This window comes from Cololabis saira, chromosome 10, assembly GCF_033807715.1.
Source record: "Cololabis saira isolate AMF1-May2022 chromosome 10, fColSai1.1, whole genome shotgun sequence".
Taxonomy (NCBI): Eukaryota; Metazoa; Chordata; class Actinopteri; order Beloniformes; family Belonidae; genus Cololabis; species Cololabis saira.
Window position 1 is genome coordinate 35,428,117 of NC_084596.1, and position 24,886 is coordinate 35,453,002.

The 24,886-nt window shown below is 42.2% G+C and overlaps 1 protein-coding gene across 1 annotated transcript in view; it reads left to right on the top strand.

Moving 5' to 3' along the window:
• Positions 1-3,966: 3,966 nt before the first annotated feature.
• Positions 3,967-24,886, top strand: part of LOC133452993 (uncharacterized) — a 209,707-nt gene continuing 188,787 nt past the window's right edge. The window contains exon 1 of the mRNA XM_061732788.1: positions 3,967-4,058. The gene's annotated coding sequence lies outside the window, so the exon portion shown is untranslated. The remainder of the gene's footprint in view (positions 4,059-24,886) is intronic.

The following is a 24,886-nucleotide window of genomic DNA, read 5'->3' on the forward strand; positions in this document are numbered from 1 at the left end:
GGGAACAATAAATTCAGCCTGGTTCTGCAGCCTGGCCAACCGTGTTTGCCTGCCAAACACATGTATGGCAAAAACAAGCCTCTATGCTGCAGGAAATCCAGGCAGATGCGCGAGAGAATCCGATCCATTCAAAACCCACACAAACACACACACAAATGCATGTTTAATTTAATATTGTACTCACCCACTCTATTGTTCAATATTAGAGAGATAGATGTAATAAAAAAAAGCACACACAACTGCCTCTCTATCTATCTCTCTTCCTGAGATGCACAAAGACACACATACACACTCACACAGAATCTCTCCCGGCTGGATAAATCAGTCCTTTCATGCTCTGTCGTCTGCCTGGCCCTGTTATACTGTGTTTCTATAATAGAGAAAGTGTAGTCCATCTCCTTTACTTTCTGATGGTCACATATACATCTCCCTCTTCCCTCCTCCCTCTTTTCTTCAAAGAGCTTTTGGTGTAACCAATCTACAAGTTACATTGTAGACTGAAGATACAGGACTTACAGCATGTGTAATGATTGAGGAGGGTATATAAGCCTTGTGAAGTATGTGTGTGTGTGTGTGTGTGTGTGTGTGTGTGTGTGTGTGTGTGTGTGTGAGCGAGCAGCTGTATGTGTGTGTAGAGGAGGTGTAATTTGTTCTCAAGTTATTTGGATGGAGGTAATGGCCTTCTGAAAAAAGACTGTGACGACGATACAGATTAATATGAATATAATCATGTTATCACCGGATCATAATCAGGTGATGACTTGGTGCTGATAAGGATGTTTTTAAGGATGATAATGGTCTCTTATTTGGAGAAATATCCCGCTGATTTTAGCAGGGACATTATAAAAGCTTGACTTGCAATTTGTTATGTGAGAAAATGTTTATTTCCCCCCATAGCTTGAAATGCACCCTGTAGATTTTTCTATGTAAACATCCTAAAGTTGTGTTTAGATTTGTGTGTATCCTCACAATCAAAGAAATGTGTCCATTTTTAGATATGATTAATGCAATGTTGCTTTGCAAGTTACCACCAACTGTGAATCACTGCAACAGAAATAAACTAAACAGAATGTGTAAACATGCTTTTATGCTGCAGCGCTCTTAAAAAACAAAAGGGCGCCTCGGTTTAAAAAGGGTCTGTAAACTGTAGATTTTGTTGCTTTTTATTTTTGTTTGATCTGTTTGAAAGGCTCGACAGCAAGTTGTCCAAAATGGAGCCAAACCACATTGTTTTGACATTATATCCAAGCGGGTTTCTGCAGCCACATCTCATTTCAGACATTCACGTCTGCATGTCAACACAGGAAAGCAACATAAGTTGTTATTGACCTTTACAACATGTTACATCCACAGAGGTCGGGAATGTCTGGACCTACAAATCCGATCTGACGTGATTGATGGTCTGTCCTAAATATCTGATTTGAGAAACAAATCTGATCTGCTCGCATTCTGAACAAAGCATTAGTAGTTGAAATCCCACAAGCTGCTTTAATGTTGTGATAATACAATGATACCAGGGATTCACAATCCCTGAAACTGCAGCATGAGGTCAGAACACTTTAAGCAGCTGGGAATGCTATCCTGTTCGCTACCAGCAATTCTCTGGGACACTCTTTGAAAGTGCTTCTCGTGCAACTTTCTAACAAGAAACTCTTTATGAGTGCTTTGCAACCGCTATACGTGCAAGGAATCTGTGTCTTGTGACAAGTTACTGGCTTTTTCCAGAGGATATTCTTCAACAGATTTTGCCTTTAGCAAATTTGCACAAAATGAAAATAATGAGCAATACAGACTGTGTGATAGCTATAGTGTAACGACATTTGCTTCACAAAATCCCTTTACAGGAGCAGCAGGTACTCTTAGTGCTCAGAGTCAAGTGTGTTATAGCGTCACACTTAAAGTCATTAACACTGCCTTGACCTTATTTGAAAGAAAATGCATGGATGTTCTTGGAAAGGATGTGGTCTTGAAGGCAACATATCTTGCTCTAAAATCACGGTGTTCTGTTCTGCGTTAATGGCACTATCATATAAGTGTAAATGACCTTTGCCAAGGATACTGACACAACTCCATACTATCACCAAGCCAGGGCTGTTGACGTGGTGCTGATCACAGCCTGCATGGTCCTTAGATTGGTCTGGAGCCCAAGGCTCCCATTTCTTTCAAATAATATACCTGCAATGCTGCTTACAACCATAGTACATGTGTGATGGTCCATCTCAGGTGCCTCGGAACCAAGAAATCATTCACTATACACAAATTCCTTCCAAAATTTATTTTAAGGACATTGTTTTCAAACTTTTCATGGGTTTCTCTCTTGCATGTTTTCTTAAAGTGGAGATCTTCTGCCCATTAGAGGTCATAGAAAAAAAAAAGTTCATACCATCTGCAAAGAAATAAAAGTAAATGCCAAAATCACTTCAGTGCAATCCTGTCAGAGATTTCTGTGTGCACTGGGAGGCAGGGTGGAGAACGCAGCGCTCATCTGAGTTTGCTTGCCAGAGTCAGCCTGAGAAGAAATGTTAATACACTGGGCTGTTACAACCAAAAAAAGTAAAAAAAAAAAAAAAAAGTTAGAAACTCTTCAATACTCGATCAAAGACCTTTTCCAGGAGCAGAAGAAAATTGAAAATTGTGGATCTGGGCCATTAAAGGGGAAATACGTAACTCCCATGATTCCCACATGCAGCAAAGTTTTTAAAGACACTGATCCCTTGCCATAAGATGTTATCTCATGTTTCTACATAGGGAACATAGTTATATTCATCTAGAGTTTGTATGCATGAAGATTATCCTAAACACTGCCTCTCTCAATAGCATAGATTATCTATATACGTCATGCAATTTGGCGCTTAGACATGTCTAACCATGTCTTGCTAAAACTAGATTTGGGTTCTGGTAATTTGTAGCACAATTGTCAACAATTTCATTGCCATAATCAATGAAGTCCATGATAAAAAAATACAATCAGTGAGGCCATGGTCCGAGACTAAACCAGTTGTTACGACTGTTAAGTCACCTGTCGTCATTTCTGTGATCCGTCACAGGTTGTAAAGCAGTTTTTGTGTTCTTGATATGAATGTCCTCCATCCTGCTGCTGATGCTGATCAAGAATAAAAGAGAAGTATAACCAAGTTCAAAAAACAGGTAAAAACGTTCACAAACGTTCCACTTGTTTATATTGAAACTTTGAACCATGACAGAGCATGTTATGATAGACTTGTTTCATTATGGGAAATAAGAATTAAGAGCTTACAAGATACATACTAGCTGAAAAGGCAGCTTTTTAATAACTTTTTCATGACTGCTAAATGAGAATTTACTCCCATGGATGTGAGCATGTGCAGGAATGGTTTCCAGTCACAGAAACATCCACTTAAAGGAAGGAGTTGCAACATGGCAAAAAAAGCGATCTTGCTCTGGGGGCAGGAACTACAGTGTTAACCCTCTTCTTTCACTTAAACATATATAAGAGATATACAACAGGATGTTACCTGTGCACTATAAGGACTCATTTAGGATTTGGCTGTATCTTATTATCCTAAATATAAGGTCTCTTTTTAAATTCGTTTTGTATTAAAATGGGCTTATTCTGTTTGTCTAAGACTGCATTTACAATGTTAATTTTTATACTTCAGGGGAGCCCTTCTAAGACGAATATAATTTAACTTAAGATGATGGATGATGATGATCAGACAGTCACACACACAGTGGTGGCTGTTATCATCCCTGTTGATGGACAAACGCAGGGTACCAGTGTTAATCACAAGAGATAAAGCAGCGATGAAGAGATCAAAAGAGGTCCAAGGAACAAAACCGTGGAAATTAGAGGCAGAGGTTTAAGAAGAAAAATGCCGGGGGATTTTAAAGAGTCGCGTTAATATCGTGCAGACAGAGGAAAGCTGGAGCGAGGGAGTGTGAGAGAGAAGGAGAGAGGGAGAGACGGCTGATAACAGCGCGGGTTTCTCCTCCTTGGACTCAGTTCTGTGAACGTCGGACAGCAGCACAAGCGACCGGAGGAGAAACTTGAGACCATCACCGAGATCCGACTCTCAGAGGTATAGCCCTCATTTCTAAGTGCATTTCTCCACCTTATTTGAACCATTTTAAGCATGCTTGCTTTCCTTTTGCTTGTTGTTCTTTTTATTTTTATTTGAGTTTTTCGTCGGTCAGGTTGACTGATGATCAGCAGTTTCCAGTCGCTCTGTATTTGGGGATTGCGTTTCTCTGCGCCCTGCTCCTGCATGGGCATCACTGCTTAAGATTCAACACAGATCGCATTCAGGATGGGAAAATGACTTTCGGGACACACTTAAATGTTTATTATCGTTCTGTCGGTCTTTTTCTTATATCTTTTCCCCTCTGTTCAGTGAAATAAAAGCTGTGTGGTTGATATCGCACGACGGACCGGCTCCGTGCGCTTTTGGGATATTCAGTTGTGTGTCCCTGTAAAACTATAGCCTATCCATTGAATTAAAGTGTAAAATTACATTTGAACTGTAGTTGGAGGGGAAAAAAATATTATACTGGGTCCAATTTCGTAATGGCCGACGGTGAAGCGAGATTTGGAGAAGCGCTTGGTTAAGGAGACTCTGGCGCACACAGTAATACGCGCTTTCTTTCATGTGAGGGAATTTAAGTGATAACTGCTGGATATCCGACACTGATTGATTGCCTTATTGATCCACTCATCGATTCGACCACATTTTTGCCTTCCGACGACGAGGTGAGGGGCATTTCACTTTTTTTTTTTTTTTTGGACAGGCGCATTTTGGATGTTTTTACGCTTTCCGGAGTGATTCCCATCGGAGCGACAGACGGCCACATACGGAGTAGCGACGCCGCGGGGCGAAGCTTTACCGGCTCCGTATGTGCGGATTTGTCTGCGGTTCAGCGCGCGTCTAATAAAGCCTGAATTATGGTTCCGCGTTAAATCGACGCAGAGCCTACGCCGTAGGGTACGCCGTGCGCCTACGGCGTAGGCGCTGCGTCGGTGTAACGCGGAACCATAAATCAGCCTTAATGAGGTCGGTCGTGTGTGAGTCACTTCAAAAACCAGGCTTAATTGCGTGCGTTCATTACGCGACCCCTATAAGTCGGTCGTAATAGGTGGCCTATTTGACTTCATTAGTAGGGGGGGTATGGGGGGGATGCGCTTTGCAAAATCTTCTGCTTTTCACTCTGAGCGCAAATGATGCAGCGCAAATGTTTCTGCGGGACCTGGAGCATCCCCCTTCTGTGAGATACATTCACTTGGATGCATAACCTGCCTTCTCAAGTTATATCGATTATTAGAGCCCTGCTGCGTGCAAGTAAAAGTGGGCTCGCCGTATCTTTAATTTCTTGATGCTGTAACAATAGGCATCCGATACTGTCATGTCTTTGGCTGAGGTCAATTCTCAAGTGCAGAGATTTATCACGCACGAAGAGCTTTGAGGAAATGGCTCTGATCACTTAGAGACATGATAATGGAAAGCTCGTGTCTTAACATCACCGAACACCACCACTGATGTAAAAGCCCATTTATGAGTTGTCCGTGAACGTGTTGATCTTTTATTTGCATCAATTTTCTTAATTACACGAGTGCCTCTCAGCAATTCCCCCTGGACTACATCCCAGGTCTGGATTAGATTTGGACCAAACAGTCTCCAAAGCTCTCTTATGACCTTTGGTAATTCTAGAGCCATTTAAAAGCTGGTATTGTTTTGTAACATTTCAAGAATTGGTTTGCTTTTCAAGTCACACAGAGCCACTATGTATACATGGCCACCTTATGTCACTTCCATTGGACCTTTGTTTATTCTGGATTTATGTAAAGGGTCATGGTGCACAGAAGGCATACTGTAGATTACAAGCCACCTAATGTCCCATTATATGGGCAGTTTACCCTCTTTAAAGTTGTAGTGAACAACAGTGCATTTGCGAACTTATGCTTGTTACTAGGAATGGGCGATATTTTACCGTTCACGATAAACCGTCAAAAAAATTCCCTGCGGTAAGAATTTGTCATCTCGCGGTAAAAACGATAAATTCCTGTTGATGACGTTTTTGTGTAAAGCCTGATTTATGGTTCTGTGTTAAATCCATGCACAACGTACGTGAAGGAAGGAAGGGAGGAAGGAAGGAAGGAAGGAAGGAAGGAAGGAAGGAAGGAAGGAAGGAAGGAAGGAAGGAAGGAAGGAAGGAAGGAAGGAAGGAAGAAAACAAGGAAACAAGGAAGGAAGGGAGAAAACAAGGAAAGAAGGAAGGAAGGGAGAAAACAAGGAAAGAAGGAAGGAAGGGAGAAAAGAGGAAGGGAAGAAGGAAGGAGAGAGCAGGAGGAAAGAAGGAAGGAAAGGAAGGAAGGAAGGAAGGCAGGAAGGAAGGGAGGGAGAAAACAAGGAAAGGAGGAAGGAAGGGAGAAAAGAGGAAGGGAAGAAGGAAGGAATGGAAAAAGGAAGGAAGGAAAGAAGGAATGAAGGAAGGAAATGAGCCTGAAAGAAAGAAAGAAAGAAAGAAAGAAAGAAAGAAAGAAAGAAAGAAAGAAAGAAAGAAAGAAAGAAAGAAAGAAAGAAAGAAAGAAGGATAAATTCCCGTTGATGAGGTTTTTGTGTAACAAACATGGTGGATCTGAGAGCAAGATAGATTTATAGTTACAAAGATGGAGTTGAATTGGTATTTTTTTTATCATCATTTATATCATTATCGGGATAAATGCCAGAAATTATCGTGATACATTTTTTAATCCATACCGCCCATCCCTACTTGTTACCATGTCATAATTCTGAATGTTGACCATATTAATCAATACTGCTAAAGTTTATACACACAGTTTTGGGCAGGATTCAGAGACACAGTTGATCATGAAACATCTTATGCAGCACAAAGAAAGTTTTGCAGTTTTTATTTCCACAGGGTCTCCGTGCAGGAGGTTAGGTCATGTAGAAATTGCTGTTCAAGATGTACTTTTAGTTCACTCTCTTGCATTGTCACTTTCGTTTTCTCTTCTATTTTTTTTAACTCTCAGGTTTTTTTATTTTCCTCTGTCATGTTGTCCAGTGTAGCTCGGTGGTCGAGATTAATCAATGTCAACATGTTACATTGCACCGCTAAGTGATACGCAGGTGTCACAAGAGATAACAGTGATGGGAGTCCAAAGTTATTTTGGGTGGTTTTTGCAGATAGAAGGTATGGGACACCACTAGAGCTTGAAGATAAATATTCCTTCAAATGAAAATTGAAACTGATATTTAAACATTAGAAAACAGCTTTTTACTGCTTTAAAGCATCTAAAAGTATTAAAACTGTTGTCGAACAGCAACATTGTTGTTGAAGATGCCATTAGTAGTTTCTCAATTCATTTTAAACCGGCCATTGAGAATGCCACAAGCACTGATAATTTGAACATTATAGGTTGTTTGTTCATTGCTATTTAAAATTCACATCTATGCCAGAGTACAATTGGTTGTTTTTAAGTATTCTCCTTTGAATCAAACCGACAAGGCTACAGTTGTCCTTCTCTAATGCAATATCAAAATGTTTAGCCAGTTGATATCTCATTGTACCATCAAGTTTGTTTTACACTAAGGTTAATGACTGTAAATGACCCTTGTGACGGTTGTGGAGACTGGTGAGGTCCCAGAAGAACAATGCACCTCAAAAGGACCATTTGCACTACATATAGGAAAGGTGTAATGACGTAACAACCAGTCAGGGCGTGAAAATTCATGCTGCAATTCTTTTGTTGCGTATAATGGCTCGATAACCCGCTGTGTTTGTTTAGATTTGAGGTTTAGGTTTGAAATGGATGTATACAATAACAAGTGCTGTTTGGGTCTGTGTGTGAATGCTTCAGTGTTAAAAGGACCCACCAGTGCATACCATTGTAACCTCTAGCTTTTAGTATAGACCTGTGAAAAGCTTCCTGCAGTCTGAAAGCATCTATTCAGTTGGTGGGCCATAAAACTCGCTGAAATAGTAAATGTGCTATTATTGTAACATATGAAGGACACACCGAGTCCCATCAGTGGGGATTAATTATGTGCTTTTCCCAAATGTAAGGAAGGAGTTCATGATAGATCATGTTTTGTTGAAAAAGAATAACAGATGGAACAATAGTAGTAGTAAAGAAGTGCTGGACTATGAGTTCATAAGAGAAACTACACAGTCGAGGATAGACAGGAAATTTGCTCAAATTTGCTTGCATTGTATGATGGTTTTCTTAGAGTATATTCATCTGCCAATCTTCCACAAACTTTTTGACTCCTTTTCCGCCTGTGTTCCCTTGGAAGTCTTTACCAGGATGACAAATTTATTACCAAGGCCCTGCCAAAAAACAACACTAGCGCTCTTCCTTTAACGATTCAATTAAATTCTGTCAATGATGTGTGTTTCAAGATGCTGTAGATGTGTCCAAACATGCTGATGTGCATTCAGTGGAGGGAAATACATCCTCAGAAAATACACAGGGGACATGGAAAATGATCAGTGATTCCCCACTTTCATTCTAAATTCCTCGTAACGAGAATCTTAGAACCCACAAGATGAAACCCCACAGGGCTTTTTCCGGCTTTGTGGGAATGTCTGTGTGGCAGACAATGGCTGTGTACCATTCCTTTAGCGGACACATCAGTGAAATGAATCAGACATGACCTCCTAAGGATCTTTGTGGGTAGGGATGGGGTGGAGGGGGGGGTGACTGCTTAGTGCTCAACATCATTCCCTGGAGCACTCATGCACAGAGATGATGCAGTGGCTGAATTCCCTTCCTGACTGTTTCAAACGGAAAAGGAAACAAGGAGTTTCCTGGATCAAACATCGCTTCAGATCCTGCTTTTGCTACACTCCCTTTGCTTTTCAGACATCAGGAAATCAGAATGAGCTGTATAAAACCTTCGGCAGAGTACTTTTCCTCTAGTGTCAGTCTTTTGAAGAGGGAGTAATAAGGCCCATGACTCCGTATTGACTTTGCTCAGAGCTGGATCTCAACTATATCATCTCCAATTACCTACTCAAGGCGAGTGACTGACGAGCCATTTCTCACCCACATATGACGCTCCTTTTATACTCCAGGTAGATATGGAGAATGATGTGCTATACCTCCCCTCAGTGCCCTTTGATGGTTATTGTGCATTAGAGGAGGTGAAGACAAATCATTGCAGATGCAGATTTCTAAAAAGGGACATTTTTCCAGAGGTTTCACAGCTTGCCTCTCACAGGAAAAGAGTGGGAATTAGCTTGAAAATCCTTCACGCTTTTTGGCATCATTCTCAGAAATTGCACTAGGCCTCCAGCATCCCCTGATGGAAGTTAGAGGAGGACATGCTGACCCCAGCCTTAGTAGAGTGATGTCGAGACATGGAACCACCCTCCCCTGGCTGGTGAGGAAGGACATGAGGGGGGGTAGTCATTTACAGGGAATGACTATGTCTAGCAGTGCAGTGTTTTTCTTCTGTGGAAGCCTGCGGGATGGTGCTGCAGACTCTGTCATGGTCTAATTGTTCTCAGATCAACAACGGCATTTCCCAACATGCATGTGGTAATGCAGGGATGTGCGGCAGGTGCCGCTGCTTTTATTCATGCACAACTGCAATTAAAGACAAATGCACTTGTCTGCATCTTGAATATCTTAAAACAAGTCTCTGTGCATGCTCACTCACATTTACTGTCCCTCAATTTCCTCCCTCTTTAATACAAACTGAATGTGTGGGGATGCATTCTCTTTGTGGTACCGGCAGGGGGTCTGCATTACTGCCTGTGTGGACTAAATCTCTGAGCTGGGGTGGTGAAAGCAAGTCCCAGCTCGATGCTGGTTGGCTGGTATGAAGGAGCGCTCCGGTGGAGAAAGTACTGCATCTCGCTTCACTGGGAACATTATAATAAAGAAAGACAGGAGGCTGCCCCAGGCTGAGTGTGTTGGCGTTCTGTGAGAGTGTTCCTGCATGTTCTGTATATTAGCATTTATACTCTACCATGATGAATAGAGGAAAAGTCCGGGAAGAGGACGCTTTCCCCCTTGGACTGAAGTGGGCATGTCTGAGTGCTGAGGTAAAAAGGATCTTTTCTCTTGCTATTTCTGATGGGAATGAGTGTTGAATAATAATATTAAGCATTTTCTGACTTTGTTTTTCAAAAATCACTGGAAATTTGTCAATGGCTTTGTGCGGGTGCAAAGTTACGTAAATATGCAAGGTGGGAGCGTAACTGTGGGCTCACACAGCAGCAACGTTGCGTTACTACGTGGTGCTTCTGATGCTCCTTCATCAAACCATAAATAACCAATTAAATCTCTCCCTACGCACTACACAAGTAAGCCTTTCCCCCATGTAGGATATCATTGGCTGGCACTGGCTGCGTAACTGAAATTTGATTCACTGGCGCTCGCGGCGAAGCGTCAAAAGGTTGAAAATTCTCCAACTTTTTGAAGGACGCTCCCTCCATGATTTTCACGGAACCCACAATTCGGTTTGGCGAAGCTTTACGTCGGTGTGACTTTCATATCCCTTTCAGCGTGTATGTGGGAGCCTGCGGTTAATGGTAAACCTTCCCGGAACCACCAAAGCTGGCTGAAATCAGCACACTGTAATTACCTTTCTCTTTTGGAGTTGTTCTTTCATTGCATCACATTTCATTTATGAATCTGATTAATATCTCTTTAGTGTTACACAAAATAGATTCCCTAGTTACTGGATAGAAGTCCCCCCCCCCCTCTTTTTTGCACAGATAAACCAGTAAACAATATTCAGCCTCCTCACTGTCTCTAATGTGAAATATGAAAAGAGCTGTTGGGCTTTTCTGTGTTGCAGACTTCAGTCACAGCTGACGGAGTAAAGACCAGTGTTACACGTCTGCCGCTGAGGGCGGCTTGCTGGATTTGAAATTTGGTCCTACCTTTGATGTAGTACTACTATCAGACACTAATCCCCTTTATTTGCAGATTTGTAAACACACAGTGCAAGAGAGACAATATGACCGTGCAGACAGACCTTTAAATACCATTGAGATAACTCTAACCAGCATTCATTGATATTTGCTCTGAACTGAAGCTTCTTTTTGATTCATTAGGGATTAGCTAATCACAAAGTCTTCAGCTATTTTAATGATGACTGCACGCTGGGTCCTGCAGTGCCACGGACCTGAGAATGTTCATCCTCGGCTCAAACAGGCAGCAGTCCCTTTAACTTGTTGTGAATCCAGTTTCTCACCATCTCTGTTGAGCAGAATTGTTCTAAGTGAGTGCTGCAATGGATTGATGGGTTGCCTCGTATAATTGATGCGCTGCGCAGCGACTTTGTTTGGTCTTTGTGGCGTACCATTCGTCGACAACACACTAAACACAGCAATTGCTGTTTATCATTCTGGTGGGACTCTCCAGTCTTGAGCCGTCCCTGCTGTCGTGATTTGGATGCATCCACACAGACCACCTTAACCTCAGCTGCTCCACCGCGGGGTTGAGCTTTTACTGAGGTTGGACTGAGGTGTGGCTGACGGACAGTTCCAACACGTCACTTTCAGGGAGAAAGGCTGCTCTGTAACAACACTTAATGTCATGTGTGCCAAAATTATTTGTTTCTTTTTTTAATTATGGCAAAGAGCTTCCAGGATAATGACACGTTAACATGTCTGTGATGTTATTGCCTGTGTTGATGTGCATGTAAATCATCCTGTGGCACTTAAATTGCTATTTTACTGCACATGCAGGTCATGCTCAATTTAAAAAAAAAAAAAAAAGTCTTGTTTAACCTTTTCCCGTTAAATAACATCTCAATTTAACTCTCCAACTATTGATGGGATGAATTGTTTGGCAACACACTGACAACATGACATTTCAGAGTCATCTGAAATGACAGCAGTGACTGTTTCTTTGCCCATCTGCCCTCTTAGAAGTAGGCCTGTGTTGAAAAAATCGATTTCCCAATTCTAAATTGATTCTCATATTAATTCCTAAACATCGATTCATATGTCTAAATATCGATTTTTTATTTTTTTTTTTTGAGGGGGGGGGTTATTTTCTTTTATTTATTTATGTATTTTTTTTTTTTCATCATTACATTACAACTTTTGGTTATTGTTTTGTTTATCCCCAAAAAAGGAATGTTTTGTTGGACACGAGAATAACTGTTGCCATGTTTTTGCCTTTAAATATGTTTAAAGGTATGAAAACATTAAAGTGTTCAGTTTGATGAACAAAAAGATAAAATAAATAGAATAAACCTGCAACTGAGGTCTGCAGGTCAACAGCCGTAAACGAGTACGCAACAACACGAGCGATGAATGTTCAGAACCAACAGACTGTTCTTGGGTGTCCACACTGACAACACTGAATTTCATTACTTTATATACTGTCTTGGGGTTACATTTGCAAAAAATGCTAAAAACCAAATTTTCAAAAATTAAAAACCAAAATAGACAGAAAAAGGAACAAATAAAAATGGAATGTGGGAAAAAATAAAACCGATTTCATACGACTGTTTCCTCCCTGGATCTGTTTGGTAATTCTGATCCACATGATGTTTCTGAAAGCAGTTCTATCAGCATTCTGGGAGCTGATTGGTCCTTACAGCATCATTAGCTGCAATACTTGCTGTTGAATCTCAATATAATACTAGTAGTAATATGTTGCATAACTACAGTCATATAATTCATGCAACAGCTCAAAAAACTGTTTTAATAACACTAACCCAAATCAATATCGGAATCGAATCGAATTGGATCAAATCAAATCTTGATAATCGATTCTGAATCTTAAGAATCGGAATCGAATCGATTCTTGACATTTGAATCGATCCCCAGCCCTACTTAGAAGATATACATTTGGCTGTGTAATCCTCCTGATTACACGTCTGTACTGTCCATTTTATCTTTTACTTTTAAAATAGTCCTGTTTGGATGAATGTGTCCATCAGATATGCTGCGATCCTGATGTTTCCATCAGCAAAGCATACAGGCGTTAAGCAGATAGCCCTATTTTCCTGAAGGGACACTGATCCACCTGTTAAGCGGCCCACGGGGAACGCTCTCGATCCCTGGCCACCCCTGCTATGCCTATTAATCATGAGTCATGGTGGTGAGAGGACCAAAATGTAAAAGTGAGGGAGAGATCAAAGAACAGGCGTATCAGTCACAGTGCCCAGCTTGCATTACTTGCGTGTACGAGGATAATGAGGGTAGAATCCATGAAGAGGGTCAACACTCACTGAGCTGTGCTAAAACAAGAGGCCACAACTAATGCTTTTACACACGCAATTTGAAATTATTACAAATTATTATTCATTTAATGTTAAATTAGATTTTCTCTAATTAAACTGCGCATTGACATTATTAGTTTTAAAACCTGGTTGGAATAGCAGTTTTCAATTTTACACACTTTCAGTGGATTTTCATTTTCTTTTCCTTATTTCTGAAGTCATGAGAGCTTGTAAAATTGAAAGTACTGACTGTAGCTACTGATTTCTTTTTTTCCTTTCTTTTACAGCACACTCTGAGAAAAACTTTAACAAGCTTTGTAACAAAAGGCGCCAACGACTGAAACCAGTGCTTTAGAATCGAATTTTTCATCCTAAGAGAGCTGTCAATTTTCTTTCTTTTTTTTTTTAATAATTGAATTTGCATCAAAACAGGTTGCACAGATCGTAGTTCGGTCACTTCTATTCATGACTACATTATTCCTTTATATTCTACCAATAAACATCCTTATTTTGACTCATCTTTCTCAAGGCTCAGTCATTCTGGTCACATGCTGCAGAGATTGATGGAGGAGTGACCTCGTAGGTGTTCGTTTGACCTGGTGATAATGTGCATCCGCACGGTGGCTTGCATGACATCAGCCTGGGGGCAGGGACCTACAACATAACCCACAGCAGCTTATGCTCAAGGTTCCTGTACCACTGCCACCCCCTGACAAGGGAGTCCAGTAGGAATTTAGTAAATCCTTTTGTAAATTTGCCCTCTCCATGAAGATAATTGGCTTATTCCTGTGTTAAATAGCCGGTCCTGCAGGACACTGCCTTGGCTTAGCATGCTCTGAGAAGACCTTGTGTCTGTTCCTCTGCTGCTCAGAGACTTAGATACACATTACATACTGAATTATTGCATGACGATGATGAACTGATAGCGGCAGTGCCCAGTCCAGAGCTGCTGTGAAGGGACCAAAACACACGTGCACAAGTTGGCTCCCACAGAGTGAATATCTTAAAAAGGGTCCTGCATGCATGGCTCTTTATTCTTAATGAAGTCAAAGACAGGATGGTTTAGGAGTAATCTCTGCATCTAAGATGTCCTATAATGCCATCAGTTTCTGATTTCCATCCCCAAGTCTACACAGTTTGAGGCTTTGACTGAGCTTGGATGTGGGGAAGGTGCAGCTGTAGCCTCACCTAAATCATTATCCACACATCAAACACAATCTGAGTTTCTCTCCGAAGAATCTTTTCTCAGCAGTATGTATCGTGGCCTCAAGGAGACACAACAGATAACTGTGTGTGCACATGCTTACACATGGGCTTACATGTGGTTCTTTTTAAGCGTGTTTTAACCCAGAACTAGCTCGGTAACCACACTAACAGCGGTTGCCTCTCTGTTTCTTGGCCTCCGGGCAGGTGCTTAGTGCAACCAGACCCCAGCTGATCCAGCGGCTCGGAACGGGAGAAAGGCATCAAAATGCTCAAACCAGAAAATGAGAGATTCAGAGATGGATGAACACTCAGCCAATGTGCAGCTGTTTTTTGTGTCTGTGTGTGTGCGTGCGTGTGTGAAATGCTACAAAGCTAGCATGCATAATTCTGGGACATGACCGAAAACTGTCTAGTTAGAGTGCATCAGGAACGGATGAAAGGGAGAATTCCCCGCACGTGGCGAAAGGAAAGAGACTGAGCTCGAAATGCATCTGTGTGTGTCCTGATGGCTGCTAAGTTGAACAAAGACAACCGAGAGACAGACAGAACCAGATATTTTCCAACCAGTTCTCCATCTCTGTGAAAACATACCAGACCTGCGGTGAAGTGAAATGGTTGAAAGCATCTTTTTAAAGGTTGACTGATGATATTGAGCAGATGAAATGCCAGCACCTCAGGGAAGGTTTTTGAAGCTAAAAATACAGAGGCAAAGAAACCGTTTGTTCGTGCTTATCTTAGAGTCAAATTGCATTGATAAATACCATGATTTTCTTTTTCAGTGAGATGCGATGCACCCCATCATGATTCATATTAGAGCTGACAGCCTTTTCCCACTGTGTCTCAGATCTCTCCGCTGCACACGTGTCCAGGTGCGCGTGCATCTTTGCATTTTCTGGCCCCTCTAAAATCACACGGGGTCGGGCCACGGAGCACGAGGCCATTTAATGTGGCGCGGTTCAGTGTGTCATGTGTGATATTTCAGGGCTGTGATCCACTTTAGAAGGATTTCTGATGAATGACCAATTAGAAGTAGACTCCTCATGCCTGGTGGTTGACTGATCACTTTTTAATGGCACTCCCGTGTCTTTGATAAAACACAAAATGAATCATCGATACACTGGCCTCCAGGAGCGCTGAGCTCCGATGGTAATTGCAGCAGTTTGGGCCGTGCGTTTGTGTCGAGCGAGCGTGAGAAGACCTTTGTAGTAAGGGCGCCCAGCCCCGGTCAAACTGTAATGCACATGGCTGCATTCCTGAGGCATTACATATAATTTAGCTGCTATGTGATATTATATTTATCCTATATCTATATTATCAACTTTGATTTATCAGAGGCACATTTATGGGCATGTTGGATGAAGATAGCAGCACAGCTCTCTTTAATTACGGCAATGCCAACTAAGTCTTATTTTTCTTACAGATTTTTTTTAAATCATCATTTTATTTAGTTTTTTTTTTGTGTTTATGTCAGAGGGCGTGCGTTTGATCAGTATGAAAGCATACTTCAATTATGCATGGAAAGTTTCTCCTCTGAAAAAAAAAATCCATGCTCAAACCGCATTTATGTGCTTTTGATGCTTTAATCCAAACATCTCATTTTTTTTGCGCAATTAATCCTAAGGAAAAAAAAAGGGGGGGTGCAGCGCCAAACATTCAAAGAATACAAAGTACCTCATCTTCTTTATTTGTTAGTTCTTCAGGAGATGGCTCAGAAGTTCTTGTTGTGTCTCTTGAGGGGTTTTCGCGGTACAGGAAACATGGTTTTAACTGAAGCTGTGAATCCACACTGCGTGGCAATTTGAGCGAGCCACCAGCATCTTGAACCAGAAAGCTCACCATGACTTTTTTGGCCCACCTGACGGGCAGCAAAAGTCTTTGCTGTGCCTTTTTTTTTTTTTTTTTATCGCCAGCTCTTAACTGCTGGATATTTTTCCCCAAGCAAACAGAAGAGGTTCAGAATGAGGTGATTAACGCCTTCAACAGGTCACTGCGTGCCCTGTAGGTGTACTAGGACTGGCAGAATTAATCTTATAATTCACCTCACTTGGTACGTGGGTCTATGTGCACTTTCCTTGGCCTCCTCCCTCAGCCACACAATATGATGCAGCTTCCAGCTGAAATTGCGATGCAGACCTTTATAGTGTTCGGTCACAATAGAAGTTTGCTCGACAGGTAGGCACTTGGGGACATACAGAATCTTATTTTGTGGATTTAGGCTTCATAAACATCATTATCATCTCCCTGACCTTGGGTTGCCGAGCTGTTCAGGGCTGGCCCCGGTTTCAACAGGAACCTTGAATTGTGATGCATGTGGTCTCCGGGCCAAATGGGCAATCGAGTCAACAGAAAGGACCTTTTTTTTAAATTTATTCTTTTGGGCTGGAATGTGTAGCATAATGGCACGTGCGATGTGTGTGTGTGTGTCTGAAAAAGGGTGTGTGTGTGTGCGCGCTGACTCAGTATTCTCTCTCGCTTGCCTCCTGGAACCGTCAGCATCTTTTCTCCAAATAAAGTTTTCCGACTGTGCCGGTGCCAGATCTGAACTGTGTAGAACATTAGTGTAACAGCCCACGCACTTAGAATGCAGATTTGTTCTTGAGTGCATGCCAACCAGCCTCTATATTTTATGAGTTTTCTCTCTGGTAACATACCGTCCTGAGACTAATTATCATGGTCGCACTCAAATACAAAGCTCATTTATTATTGCATTGACATAACATTTGTTTTGGCTTGGCCTACATGGCAGCGATTTCACAGCTATAGAGCTGCAGCCATGTTTTGACGGCAATAGAGCATCCTTCGTATGGAGAATCTGCTCCACCGTGCGTCGTACATGATGTCTGGTGCGAACCCCCTCCGTTATTTACAGTCTCCTCATCCATCTCGATTCAAGTGGACTGTAAAATTTGCAGGTGTTTTCTTCTTTTTTGTGAGCTGCTCACTGGGGAGCCGTGCTCAGTTCTTGGGAAGCAATTTTCCTCTGTCGGTCCTGCCCTAGAAATGCCTTTATACTTTTTATTATCATATTACTTTTCCCCCAAGCATATTGTATCTGTACACTCATCCAAGCTATTTTAACACCTACTGCAAGACTATTAATAAAACTCTGAGTAATGTTGGTCTGGAAAATAAAAATGGAGCAATAAAGAGGAGTTGAAAGTTTAAATGGCCTTCTAGTAATTGATTTATTGCAGTTTTTCTGCATGATTCAAATGTTTAAATCACATTTTTTGGTTTTTAACTACAGGAGAAAGCTGAAGATATGTCATTGATCAGAAATGTATTAATTACCTCAGTATTTTACCAGGATACCACATTTACTCACTCGGCATGTCAGTGTATTCCAGGACATTCAAAGTATATCCCAGCATGCATTGGACAGAGGGAAGTTAAAATAAAAAAAGGAAGAGCAAAGAAGGACGAGAACACAGACAGACACACACAAGCACACATTCGTTTCACAAGTGGTAAATACTGTCAGCGTGTTCTTTAAAGCATTTACATTAACATGATAAAGCCCAGTGTTGCGCAAACAAAAGCTAAACAGACCATAAACGGGCCATATTGCCATGGCCAGATGTGCAGCTTGGATTGTAAGTCTGCAACTAAACGATTCCTGCATCAAGTTAAGAAACTGCATTTGTGCATTGTGCTTTTGAACGACTGTTACCCTGAATGTGTCGGACTTCAGAGAGCACGTTCATGCAGTTTGCGCTCTCTTCACCTCTCATACATGCCCTTTGTTCTTACCCGCTTAAAAACTCTGCCACATTTCTTTCAGTTCAGAGTACCTTATCTTTACAGAGCCAGAAGCTGGAAGTCCCCCTCTATGAAAAGAATACAAGCTCTCAGCAGGTTAAATCTCTGCTACAACCCCCCACCCCCCCAACTCTGATAACTGTATGCATTTCCAAACACACAACACACAATAAACATAATATATTTCCATGTTTATATGGCTGGGAGGTCATCGCTTTGAGATTGGAACACGTATACGATACATCTACTTAGAGATAACAGCAAGAGCTACCATAAAACAAGAACACCTGTTGACAATCGTTTCCACAGACATGATTACTGGCCATACAAATATGAACCTTATTTAAAATATTCTCTTTGACTCAGAAAAAAAAATCTATTAGAACTATGGGGGCCTAACGTATTAAATAAAAATGTATTATTGTATTTGAATATCTCACAAGGCCAATGTTTTCATAACAAAGGTTTCTTGTGTGATGGGGAACAATGAGATTTTTAAAGGTAAGACAGACTTTGGCCAATATGAGCTTTAGATATAATGAAAAGTATTTCAACTTCTATACTATACTTTTCAGGAAGCTAATGTAAAGATGCTGAAACAGGAATAAAATCGCACCGTGTTGGTACCTGGTCTGTTTCATGTTTCTGATCAACAGCAGGGTTTTTCAGTAGTCAACAGTGACTACGTTTACATGCAGTCAAAATTCGGGTTATTACTAATATTCCGGTTACTGAAAGATTCGGAATAATCTGTTTACATGCGTGAGCAAACAGAGTTATCCGTGTTTACATGGTAGTTAATCATTTGAGATATCTGGATCAAACCAGCGACGCGCGGAGAACGTGATGACGCAATTAGCGTCATTTCCGCAAATTCAAAACAAATGCTGCTTCGCGCAACTTTTCGCTCACCTTCTTGTAAATCTCGCTATCCCGGTACTTTCTACCGTCTACAAATGCCAAAATGTTCATATCCTTCATTACATTTATGAAGTGATTAGTCTCGTCCTCACTCCAAAAGTGTGGCGTGGTCTTGCGTTTCTCCGTGTTTAGAAGTACATCCTGGACTCAAAAGACCAGGATTCCTTGTGAACAGAGCATGCGCAGAAAACAAATTCCTGTTCCGTTTGATGGGGATATCACGTTTGGCGTTTACATGACCCAATATTAGGGTTTTAAAAGGAGTAACCCAGGGTTCATATTCGGGTTTTTAAAAACCGGAATATGAGCAAATTCCGGTTATTCAAAGGGGTTATTGGTGTTTACATGGCCGTGCAAATTCGGGTTATTGCCAATATTCGGGTTTTAAAAGGGTTATTGAGTGCATGTACAGTGAACGCAGTCATTGTTTTTTATACATCAATAAAATGGCATTGCAGTAGAGCCGTATATGGTATTTTCATGGGTCGGTTTTTCAACATTGTTTTGGCACATGATGCTTCTGATTCTGGTGATATTACACAGGTGAAATAACACTGTTTTAACTCATAATATGCAACTCCTAGCTGACAAAGACTCTAAATGTCTCACACTGCGAGCCAAATCAGTTGCATCCCACTGAAGTATAGGGCTGGACTCACAATGTTTATTGGGAATTTATCTTTCAACTTTACAAACTGAGGTCTCATTGGAAAATTGACTTCGGTGTCTTAAGAATGACGAAACAGCATTTAAAGATGTAGTAAGACCAGAACTGAATGAGTCTGGAGGACACACGACTTACATGAGCAAACTCTGATTATAAGATACATAAAACTTAAATCAGTTCAAAGCAGTACCTCCGATCCAGGTGTTCGGTTCAGTTCTTTGCAATAAGATCTTGTGATAAATGGTGTTAAATGCAGCACTGGCACAGGCACAAAACCGTTATCAGGGGCCACAGGGAGCTCATTTGGTCATCAATTTTAGATAATGTCATTTAACTATGTGCTACTGTGTACGGTACTACTTTGGTGTAAAGCCAGACAGAAGCTTCTCACACAAACCATTATTTAGAAAACGAGAAGTCATTTGGTTTGATACAGTGATTCAAATGAATTTTTGAGATAAAGGGAAGGTTAGATAATTGGACAAAGCCTTAAGAGCGAGAGTTACGTTTTTTTATGGTTTAATTACAGCTAACTTAAAAGCCTATGAATAGATTAGAACAGGCCAGTGGATGGAGATTAACCGTTTTGATGGAGTATAGAGGTGTTGATAAGGGGTAGGTCATCGTTTAATAGTCTGCTTGTGATGGGGTCTAATAAACACGTTGATGGGTAGAAGACCTGATTGTTAACATTCACAAAGGAGAATCAATGGAGAAAGAAAAATGTAAATAAGAGTCTTAATCAGGCCATTCTAGCATGCAGTGCCATGGTCTGGCTGTTTTAGATAATACTTACCTGTGTCATAGCTTTGAAGACACATGTGAGCCTGTCAGATGTTTTTACTGTGATGCTTAATGGGAACAAACACACCTCTTACATCCTGTCCTCACTGTGTTCATTCAGAGGGGATCTGTTGCCTCTTAAAACACCTTTGTGGGTTTGTAGGGCAGAAAAAAAACGTCTAATGTTGTTTAACAAAACAGTCGCATATCATTGTGAATACGCAGTGTCATATCTGCTCAAGTAATCAGTGGCCAATCTATTTCTGTCACCGGAGAGGATGGTTGTGTATCAGCGCGCATTGAACACTTCAATCACACTTAGAGAAGCAAACGTAAGCCTGCATTATTGTCTTCTCAAAAGACCTGTGCCCAGGAAGCAATTTTCCATATAAATCTGCTTTCCTGGGGCTCCTCTTTGTTTAAAACCATGAATGACACGTAATTTAAAAGCCGTCAGCAAAATAAATTCAAGTACACACCACAGGCACAAATTTTTCCTATAACGTCTCTCCAGGAATAAATAAATCATTGGTTTATCCCCGGATGACAATTGCCTGTTATCATGTGTTCTATAACTTCTTGTTTAGCTGCTGCCACTCATTTTGTGTGTGTGTGTGAAGTGCTTTTAGATGCCACAGTGTGCCTGACTATTTGTCATCTCTGATTACATGATGTGATAATGACCATACCGCTGATGTACAGCTGACTCGCAGGAGCTGACTCGTATTATTATGACCATTGATGCTTTAATACCTTTCAGTTCAAAATGTGATGTTGTCGACTGGGCAGTTGAGATGCCTCTGAACATCTAATTATATTTTTCAGTCTTTTATGAGTGGAATTCAAATGTTGAATTCCAGTTGAGTACATCGGCTCTGCCCTTCATCTTGAAGACGCGTGACGAGTGTGTCAGGCTGCCCTCAGTTGTTTTTCAGATCCTGTGTCGTCTGAACAACGTATGCACTGATATTTTCCACTCTGCTTTTGTCACAATCTCTTTATATGCATCTGCGCCAATATGCGGTGACATGCGATATGGTAAATGTCAGCAAAGACAAAAAAGCCGTGTGATCAGATATTCCTCTGATCTGTAGGTGCATGCACGTATATATTTATACACCCCAATCAGAAGTGTGAAGTGCATCTCCCTCTCCGTGTTTTGTACTTGCAGGGGGTGCAGGTGGAGATGAAGCAAATAAGTAGGGAGTGTGTGGGCGTCCTGATGTGACACATCTGAGTTAAGCGACATGAGGGGGGGTCCTGACAGATAAGGGCTGAGCGAGAGTCTGTTTGTGCTGCAAAGGCTCCTTCCGTGTGCCTGCAAATCTCGCGTCTGCCTGATAGCTGTTACCTAACCTGGAGCCGGTGTGCGCATGCATGTATACAGGTGTTAATGCTGGCACAGGGTAGAAAGTGCAGGATTCAGTGCAGAGTCTCTTCAGATGCACATGCCTGTGAGGCGACGTTGGGTCCACTGAAAGATGGTGAGTGTGAGAAATAATCAGAACACAACTCAAGAGGGTGAGAAAAGAAGCGGTGGCATCTCCGCTTCTTTTAGCCTTTGTATGTGACATGGAGGAAAGGGCTCAGCTGATGAATGAGGGCGTCAGCGGCATCAGTGCTGTGTGACCGTAGAGATGACAACAAGAGCGGCAGTGAGACCAAATGGTTTCCAATCTGTGTTGAATTTCATTTTCTCTATCTTTTGGCACCATGTGCTTCAAGGTTAGCTGGTAAGTGGTGCTGCGAGCGCGTGCGCCTTGAAAGTTGACATTTTTTGTGCTTGCATGTGTGTATGCGTGTCTGTGGTCTCCCAGTGGGGATTGTATTTCCACCGGTCAAGTCTGACAGATAACAGCCCACCGTGCTAGTCACATCTATTATTGATGGGACAAAAAAATTGATTGGCTCTAACGGCGAATGCTACTCTGCCTTCCTCTGTTTTTCATTTCCCACTTCTCCTTTCACTACTGCTGTGCCCCCTGCTTTATTTGCCCTCGATCTGCCTCGATCCTTTCTTGCTGTCAAACTCCTCACTTTCCTTGTTTTGGGTTATCCTGTTACCACAGCCACCTATTCTCTTTTGATTGTCGTTTTTAAAGGGGACCTATTATGAAAAACACGTTTTTTCTTGTTTTAACATATATAAAGTGGTCTCCCCTCACCCTGCCAGCACAGGGGAGACAAAATACCATGGAATTCTGCAGGGTCTGCTCACCCCCTGACTGAGTCTTCCAGTGTCACGTGACCTTTTTTTGAGCCATTCTGAATCTGCGCCTATGGTGACGTCACCATAGGCGCTCATTTCCATAGGTTCAGCCTCCGCTGCTGAAACCACGCCCACTACCAGCTCTCTACAGAGCTGGAGCGCTCCATCCTTCAGCCAGTCGGCCGCGGCGCCGCGGATCCGGGTTAAATCATCCAGGTTCCCGGGTGGTTTGGGAGCTGGGTCCTCGGAGGTCCGTCCCAGGTCGGACCAGCTTCACCCTCCGAGATTTTCAGCCAAATCTGTCGGTTTGATCCCCGGTAACGGGCGATGCGCCGCGGATGCGCTCCGGAGCTGATCTGTGCGCCCGCCGTGGGGTTGCGGCGCCCGTCGCGCAGCATCCGCCGGGCAGATCCGGCTGAAATTCCGCTGGTCGGTCCCCGGGAGTCCCTGCTACCAGTCCAGGCGGGTTCCTGCGGCCCCGGCCGGTCGGAACCGGTCAGATTCCCTGGTTAAAGCTGCTGTGATGCGCGCTGCTCCAGCCTACTTCCTGGTTCCCAAACCGGGTCCGTCTGACTAAATTGTCCAGGTTCCCAGCCGCTTTGGGAGCAGGGATTTCTGGGGTACGTCCCAGGCTGGATCAGCTTCACCCTCCGAGATTTTCAGCGAAATCTGTCGGTTTGATCACCGGTAACGGGCGATGCGCCCCGGGGCCAGCGTTCAGCATCTGCCGGGCAGATCCGGCTGAAATAGTGCATAAATGTTATTTATATACAACTCATATTTTATTTTTTTAACAATAAAGTTGCCATTTGTGAAAATTCAGTGTTGTATTTATTTACAGGCTCGGGCTGCTCTGGCGGAGCGAGGTTTATTCTCCTCCCCTGCTACACGTCATTCAGGGAGCCAATCAGCACAGAGCCTCATTATCATACCCCCCCCTTCCCTTAGAATGGAGCACAGAAAAAGGGGTTAGAAGCGGTAAAACTAGTGACAGGGCCCACAGGCTGGATTTCTGATTTATGTAGAAAAAACAAGCTTTAGATTGTTTTTAAGACATTCAAGGCCTGTTTAAAATATACATTAAATGCCATAATAGATCTCCTTTAAACCCAGGCTTTAGGATACAGATAACCACGGCATCTCAGTTTTTCCCAAGTGCCCCCAAAATGTGGCATTTAATTTTCTGGCAGGCTTTTCTCAGTTGAACTTGCTCAACTTTGTGTCAACACCTCCAGTTCCTCCTCTCCCTCACACTGCACAAAGCCTCTTCACCCTTGCTCCACTACACCCCTGCGCTTTATCCCCGTCAGTTAAAAAGAAAAAAAAAATCTTGACTCGTCTTTGATCACTCTCCCTTGGAGCTCCTCATCGCAGAAAGTCAAGTGCTTAATCTCTGTCGTGGGACAATTCAACTCACAACCACATATTGCTAGCCAACACAGATGTTTGCGTCACGAATACGCAGTACAGAGAAAAAGAAAGCCTAATTTGAGCCCAATTCATCGTGGCAAGATTGCCCTGCATTTATTGATAATTGCTTTTGCTCTGTTTAAAGGGATGGCGCTTATATCGTCAGTCGTGTAAACATGAGAGATGCAGCTGTTGCCGCAATTAACGTCTCACTTTCCCTAATGAAAGGATTAATCCGCCAGAAAATCTCTCGGCTTCCTCTCAAATGCCAAGCCCCCATTCAGCTTGCTGCCAATGGAAGAAAGGCAGCCCCGTGTTGAATATCTATAACCAGGGCCAAAAGTCGCATTCATCCTCTCAGCCTGGTGTCACATCATCAGGGTCGCTTTACCGCAGTGGGACAAGAGAGACCCTTAACCAACTGCTGTTTGATGATTTCCTGATTGCAGCCTGTGCAATCTGTTCTATTCTCATATTGTGGTTTCTCAATAGAGCCACATCCATCACCCCACCCAAAACCATTTTCTATTGAAAGCTCCGATCCCTCGGCTCACCCCCGTGAACTCACTATTTCTTCTTATTAGTCTCTTTCAAAATGGACAGTATGTAACGCTTTGCTTTTCACAGACAGTTGAAAGTCACAAAGTGAATCGCTGTCTCCTGCTGGATTAAGACGTGTCTAGGCAGCCCATTATTGAATGACAGCCCTCTGAGAATAGAGCAGAGCTTAGGCTAAGTCCTTAAAGCCATCAATGGGATGCATTG